This window comes from Schistocerca gregaria, chromosome 2, assembly GCF_023897955.1.
Source record: "Schistocerca gregaria isolate iqSchGreg1 chromosome 2, iqSchGreg1.2, whole genome shotgun sequence".
Taxonomy (NCBI): domain Eukaryota; kingdom Metazoa; phylum Arthropoda; class Insecta; order Orthoptera; family Acrididae; genus Schistocerca; species Schistocerca gregaria.
Window position 1 is genome coordinate 1001801547 of NC_064921.1, and position 7663 is coordinate 1001809209.

General features: G+C 41.4%; 1 non-coding gene across 1 annotated transcript; it reads right to left on the reverse strand.

The window, feature by feature from the left end:
* Positions 1–3198: 3198 nt before the first annotated feature.
* On the reverse strand, positions 3199–3273 carry Trnat-ugu (transfer RNA threonine (anticodon UGU)). Its single transcript has one exon. It is a non-coding gene; the product is annotated as a tRNA-Thr (tRNA).
* Positions 3274–7663: the final 4390 nt, after the last annotated feature.

A 7663-nucleotide genomic window follows, 5' to 3' on the forward strand; every position in this document is an offset into this window, starting at 1 on the left:
AGAAAACGATATGGGAACTATTAAGCGCCGACCTTATTTCGGAATCTACTTTGAGTGAGCCTTCACGGGACGAAGAAAAAGTGCTGCGGAATAGGAATACGCGAATAACATAAAGCTTTGTACATTCTCCTCTTCGCTGAAGATCAGGTTATTATATCAGAAGGTAAGGGCAACACAAGCTACATGCAGCGAAAGCTGAAGGATGGATACGAAGAACGCGTAGTGACAATTAACATGCAGAAATTGAATATTTAGCGGAAGCAGAAAGAAATGTACAGGACGTAGTCGCTGAAAGACAAAAATCAGAGATATGGTGATGTGCCACCCTACAAACATGACCACTCTCGTAGAAATAACAAAACGAATAGACACTACACTGACACCGTTACACGTAAGGGGACGTCAACACCTTCGTTTCGCTCAGTTATTCTCAAGAAGCACAACACAAGAATTTGCTATGTTGGCGCTGTGGTGGATGCACGTTACTGTACTTCACAGTTAACACTACGCCTAAGATAACCGGCGAACATAAACTTCTGTATTTGGAATATTCTCTGTCCAGAATACTACATAGATGCTTCACTTGGATGTTGAAATTCTCTCGATACTGTCCACACTACGTATCACTACGAAAATGTTGTGGACTACAGAGTTGTCACAGATACTCATTTTTTGACGGGCTAGCTGTAGCTATCGGAATATGATAATGACGATATAGTAGATAATTCATCCGAGTACCAAAATATATACGAAGTTGATATGAATAGCTGCCAACAAAGACGGTCTCAGCTTCAGTGGAAAATGCTATGCACTATAGTACATTTTGAATAGAGAATCAGATACACGACCTCACCACTCACGTCAACAAAATTAGGTCTTCCAATCTGTAATTCTACAACACGACAACGCACCTCGCTAATCACTGGCGTGATAGAAACACCCAGTTGGGTCAACTGAAGGTGAGATACAAGTCGTCAGCTTTGACCAATGGCGTCAGATTTTAGTTACGGATATTAATTTGTTAATTTTCGAGTTATCTTATGTAGCGAAGCGTCGTAATCTCAAATAGAAATAAATGAATGTGTTATTAAGAGACAGATATCTTTTTTCGCTTGTGGATAATTTTAAACCACTTGTGCACATGTTTTGAACTATACCTTTGGCTCATAGTGAGTTGTTCAAATTGCTGCTTCCTCTCCAACTGATTCGCATCTTGTACTATGTAGGTCAACTGTAGAATAGGACACCAGTACTAGAGAAAGCAAAAAAGCGACGTACATAACACTGGCATCCTGACCCTTAGATGAACTACGGACGTAGAATCCTATTCTTCATTTGACCTATATAGGTCAGCTGAGATACACGACACAAATTTTACGTTTGTCGCTCTTCCCACCTTCCCTAGTACTAGTATCCTGTTCTTCAGTTGATACTGTTGTTGTTGTTGTTGTGGTCTTCAGTCCTGAGACTGGTTTGATGCAGCTGTGCTTCATCATCTCCCAGTACCTACTGCAGCCTACATCCTTCTGAATCTGCTTAGTGTATTCATCTCTTGGTCTCCCTCTTCGATTTTTACCCTCCACGCTGCTCTCCAATAAAATTGGTGATCCCTCGATGCCTCAGAACATGTCCTACCAACCTATCCCTTCTTCTAGTCAAGTTGTGCCCCAGGCTCCTCTTCTCCCCAATTCTATTCAATACCTCCTCATTAGTTACGTGATCTACCCATCTAATCTTCAGCATTCTTCTGTAGCACCACATTTCTAAAGCTTCTATTCTCTTCCTGTCGAAACTATTTATCGTTCATGTTTCACTTCCATACACGGCTACACTCCATACAAATACTTTCAGAAACGACTTCCTGGCACTTAAATTTATACTCGATGTTAACAAATTTCTCTTCTTTAGAAACGCTTTTCTTGGAATTGCCAGTCTACATTTTATATCTCCTCTAATACGACCATCATCAGTTATTTTGCTCCCCAAATAGCAAAACTCCTTTACTACTTTAAGTGTCTCATTTCCTAATCTAATTCCCTCAACATCACCAGTTTTAATTCGACTACATTCCATTATCCTCGTTTTGCTTTTGTTGATGTTCATCTTATATCCTCCTTTCAAGACACTGTCCATCCCGTTCAACTGCTCTTCCAAGTCAGTTGATACTAGTACTAGAAATTTTAAGTATGTTTATTTCGGTTTTCCCAGTTGATACTAGTACTAGAAAAAACGAAAAAAAACATACGTAAAATTTGTATATTTGTAAATTGAGGTAATCCATTCCAACGTGTCGTGTGTCGCTATTTTTTCTTTCGCGAGCATTAGGACCCTATCCTCCAACAGGCCTATGTAGGGCAACTGAAGGACAGGATACTAGGCTTTTCTGCTGTGAAAAAAGTGATTTACATAACATACGTTCTAAATATGGGCATACGTGATATACGTCCACGATCTGTTTTCTCTGTACTACAATCGTTTGTTTCTCAGCATTCGTCTATGTTTAAGTCTTTGCGATACATCATCAGTGGTTGCTGGTGATGTCATTGGTCAAAGCAGGGACGGGTTATTTCAGTATTCCCATCTCTTCTATAAAATATAAGAAATAAAATAAAAAATCCAGCTATAGAGCTTGATAATAGCGTGAAAATATCTTTTCAGTTCAAAACCACAACTGAATTAAGTAGAACCAGCTAACAGCAGTGTGCTTGTCTGCATTTTTAAATAATATTTATTTTACGTCGCACTTTCAGAGATGTAATTCACTCTCTTGTTTAACTGATGTTATTATTCAGAGATAACTTCTGTATGTAGCAACCCATGGAGGTGAAAAAAGAGGGAGTCGTCATTACTTCACAAAACTGAAGCCGACGTTCGCCATCCTAAATATCCCGAAACATTATGTTCACCGCATTCGTACATCCATGGTTTACAAAGTTGACACTTCCCCATGACGTCACTCTGACTTGCCCATGCCCAATTTCGACAGGGTTGGGTGCTTTGGTTGGGAGGAGAGGTAGTTGTTGCATGAAAAATTTCAACTTGCTTTGTTTATGGATGTACTAATCAATCCAATCGTAGCCCGAAATTTAAAGGAATCGCATTCGTAAGTGGAGACGTTCGAGCAATATTTTCTTTAAATGGACACCGTAGCTGCAAACATGCATTGATGTATTTCATTGTGGACATTTTGCAAATGTGTGCCCCGACCGGGACTCGAACCCGGGATCTCCTGCTTACATGGCAGACGCTCTATCCATCTGAGCCACCGAGGGCACAGAGGATAGTGCGCCTGCAGGGACTTATCCCTTGCACGCTCCCCGTGGTAGATTAATCTGCCACGAGTAATGAGTATGATGGGCAGACATCTACACTCCTGGAAATGGAAAAAAGAACACATTGACACCGGTGTGTCAGACCCACCATACTTGCTCCGGACACTGCGAGAGGGCTGTACAAGCAATGATCACACGCACGGCACAGCGGACACACCAGGAACCGCGGTGTTGGGCGTCGAATGGCGCTAGCTGCGCAGCATTTGTGCACCGCCGCCGTCAGTGTCAGCCAGTTTGCCGTGGCATACGGAGCTCCATCGCAGTCTTTAACACTGGTAGCATGCCGCGACAGCGTGGACGTGAACCGTATGTGCAGTTGACAGACTTTGAGCGAGGGCGTATAGTGGGCATGCGGGAGGCCGGGTGGACGTACCGCCGAATTGCTCAACACGTGGGGCGTGAGGTCTCCACAGTACATCGATGTTGTCGCCAGTGGTCGGCGGAAGGTGCACGTGCCCGTCGACCTGGGACCGGACCGCAGCGACGCACGGATGCACGCCAAGACCGTAGGATCCTACGCAGTGCCGTAGGGGACCGCACCGCCACTTCCCAGCAAATTAGGGACACTGTTGCTCCTGGGGTATCGGCGAGGACCATTCGCAACCATCTCCATGAAGCTGGGCTACGGTCCCGCACACCGTTAGGCCGTCTTCCGCTCACGCCCCAACATCGTGCAGCCCGCCTCCAGTGGTGTCGCGACTGGCGTGAATGGAGGGACGAATGGAGACGTGTCGTCTTCAGCGATGAGAGTCGCTTCTGCCTTGGTGCCAATGATGGTCGTATGCGTGTTTGGCGCCGAGGCACACAGGGCCAACACCCGGCATCATGGTGTGGGGAGCCATCTCCTACACTGGCCGTACACCTCTGGTGATCGTCGAGGGGACACTGAATAGTGCACGGTACATCCAAACCGTCATCGAACCCATCGTTCTACCATTCCTAGACCGGCAAGGGAACTTGCTGTTCCAACAGGACAATGCACGTCCGCATGTATCCCGTGCCACCCAACGTGCTCTAGAAGGTGTAAGTCAACTACCCTGGCCAGCAAGATCTCCGGATCTGTCCCCCATTGAGCATGTTTGGGACTGGATGAAGCGTCGTCTCACGCGGTCTGCACGTCCAGCCGGATCGCTGGTCCAACTGAGGCCCCAGGTGGAAATGGCATGGCAAGCCGTTCCACAGGACTACATCCAGCATCTCTACGATCGTCTCCATGGGAGAATAGCAGCCTGCATTGCTGCGAAAGGTAGATATACACTGTACTAGTGCCGACATTGTGCATGCTCTGTTGCCTGTGTCTATGTGCCTGTGGTTCTGTCACTGTGATTATGTGATGTATCTGACCCCAGGAATGTGTCAATAAAGTTTCCCCTTCCTGGGACAATGAATTCACGGTGTTCTTATTTCAATTTCCAGGAGTGTATTGTGTGAGGTAGCAATAGTGGCTATGGTATATTGTAGTTTGGGATTACTTTCTTGTGGTTGGTGACTTTATGCCAAAAGAAGTGAAGCTTGAAGGTCATTCATTTGTTGGCGAATAGTATCTCAATTAGATTGGCGATTTTCCGTTTTGTAATGGGAGATAAGTTATGTTATTTCGTGAATCCTTTATTTCAATTTGAAGGAGGAGAAAGCACGTACTAAGGAAATAGTGCCTCTGTGTTGCTGTTTAATGGTTTTGAAGGTGAAACAATGATTTTGCGATATTGTCTTAGGGCTCATTTCGCGACTTCAGCTTGAGCGACAGTGTATTTTAGTTAGTGATTGGAAATCTTTGTGTAGACACATGGACTGTGTTAACTTCGTAATTTGAACACGGACTTCCTACGGTTGTATGTGATATAGTGAGAACCAACCTAATTTAGTAGTAGATTTGCACGCGAGGTCTCAGTTTAGTAGCTTTTCCTACATAACCCTAAACGACTAAGCAAGAAATTTGGAAATTTGTGGTAAGGTCTTATGGGACCAAACTGCTGAGGTCATCGGTCCCTGAGCTTACACACTACTTAATCTAACCTAAACTAACTTACGCTAAGGACAACACACACACCCATACCGGAGGGAGGACTCGAATCTCCGACGGAGGGACAAAGCAAAATCCACTGTTACTAAGGACACGATAATTGTCTCTCCTATCGTGCGTGTGCTGTGGTTTAAATAATTTTATTGTAATAGTGGCTACGCGGAAAGTCGACGCCTGAAGGGTATTAATTTTGTGTCTATTTTAAAGTCGAAATAGCTTCAAAGAGATGGTGACGTCCACTCTTTCTTCTTTTTTACGTTCAGAGGGGTTTGCTTGATTGGTCGGTACTCGTAAAATCAAAGCCAACTTGTCTGTGTACGTGAAAGAAAACAGGCAATAGAGACAGAACGGTTTCTATTTAAAAAATAAAAATAGTGTCCCGTTTCTCATTTGCCCCATATTTAATATTCAAAGATATTTTAAAACTAATTTTCAATTTTATAGCAAACGAATAATTTGCCAGTACGGTAAGGTAGTAAAAGGAAGTCAAATATTAGATACAGAGAAGTCTGCAACGATTTTAAAAGCAAAGATATTAATTCCCAAAAAAATAGGCATATTTGTTCAGATTTGTTGATTTACCAAGAGAGAAATTATTTCATATTTCTTAAGTTAAAAAGGAGAGAAATTACCTCCAGGATTTTATTTAAAGGGAAAGATGCTTAATTCTTGAAAGAAAGATAGTTTACTTATTTCTGAGAGTGCGAGAATTGTAAAACGAATTAATACGTCGGTATTCAAGTTATGCAATTGTCATGTTGTAGCGTGATTGCTACAGGAAGGTAAAAAAACAAGGGATATTGCACCATAAACTTACGCTGTACGTTGTTTTGAAGCCAGAGTGGATGGGGCCTTCCAGCATCATAAATAGCCCAAAAAATTAGCAGACCACGGTTTACGATTGCTTCTTGCTCTTTATTTCTGTCGTGTGCACGCAACAACTGTTTTAAATACTAAAAATTACATTGCTTGCGTGAATAACATAGTGTCCAGAAGGCAATTTCGAACGGTTTTCTTTTCTTGAATGAGTATTTGATCTACTTATATGACACATTTGGACTCTTGTTTTCGTTGATGCAAGAAGAGCAGGATGTCTTGTGAAAAGGATTATTTCGTAATCAATTTAATTCCACTTTTACTGTGGTTGTATCGATGTCTAATTAAGCTCGAACTCCGAAACTAATGCTCGTTTACTTACTGTTACTGCTTCTTCTTAGTCAAATCTTCTGTTTCCGACTAGTATGCACAACATTTTTAAGTTCCCGTTTGTCAAAGAAAAAAAAAGCGTTATTAGCCCATAAACGAGTGCAATGAGGAAAGAAGAAAGGCATGATATTGTGTCTTATGCATGTCAACAAAGTGAACGATTATTGAAATGTGAAAGAAATAGAACTGCATAGAGTATATCTCCATGCAGAATAGAGTTCTTATTTTCTTAGATTGTCACCGTATTAGTTTCACTGTAGTTTATACGTTTTCCCACTTCAAAACAGTACCTATGGTGCATCATTCAGTGTGGCAGTAATTGCAATTTACAGGGTAAAAAAGAGGATATAATTTTTTAAACATCTTCCACCAGAATTGTGGAAAGCTATAAATATGATTAAGGGAATGGTCTCAAACGCATAAGACCCCATAAAATGCTATTTTGCTTTAACATGTATGTAAGTAATTTTTAGTAATGATTGCCTAACATGTGTAAAATGTAGGCTTACCTTTCCAACAGAAGCCTATTTGTATCCCTTCTAGGAATATCTTTCTCTATCTCTGTCAGTTTTCCAGGAATACCCAAACATAGCAAAATTGGAATGTACATCTGATTTGATCATTTTCCTGATCTTACTTTTGTATTTCATTTTGAGATTGTCAAAGCATGTAAGCCTATATCATACTTTGTGATATATCAATAGTTACTTGCATGTTCCATGTATCATTTGCACGATAAATCGTGATGATGTGAAACAAGTCATTATCTATTGACCTTTTTTTAAAATATGCCTTCGTGATGATCATTTATAAGTTTATTTTCGTTTTTAATGGAAGACATGTTAGTAATTCCTACCCATCAGAATCTACACATTACATTTTAGTTTCAAATTTTGCTTTCTGTCAGGCATTTTATACCAATGGGTGAGTAATCAATACTTTTGGTTGCTGTATTCGGTACTTCTATTTGTGCTCCAGACAACCTTAATGTGAAAAAAAGAATGTCATTTTTTTCTTCTGGTATTGTAATTATGTGCAGAATTGTTACTGATGAAGTGCAGTGGATTATTTACAACAAATTTCACGAGGGAACAACTATCCT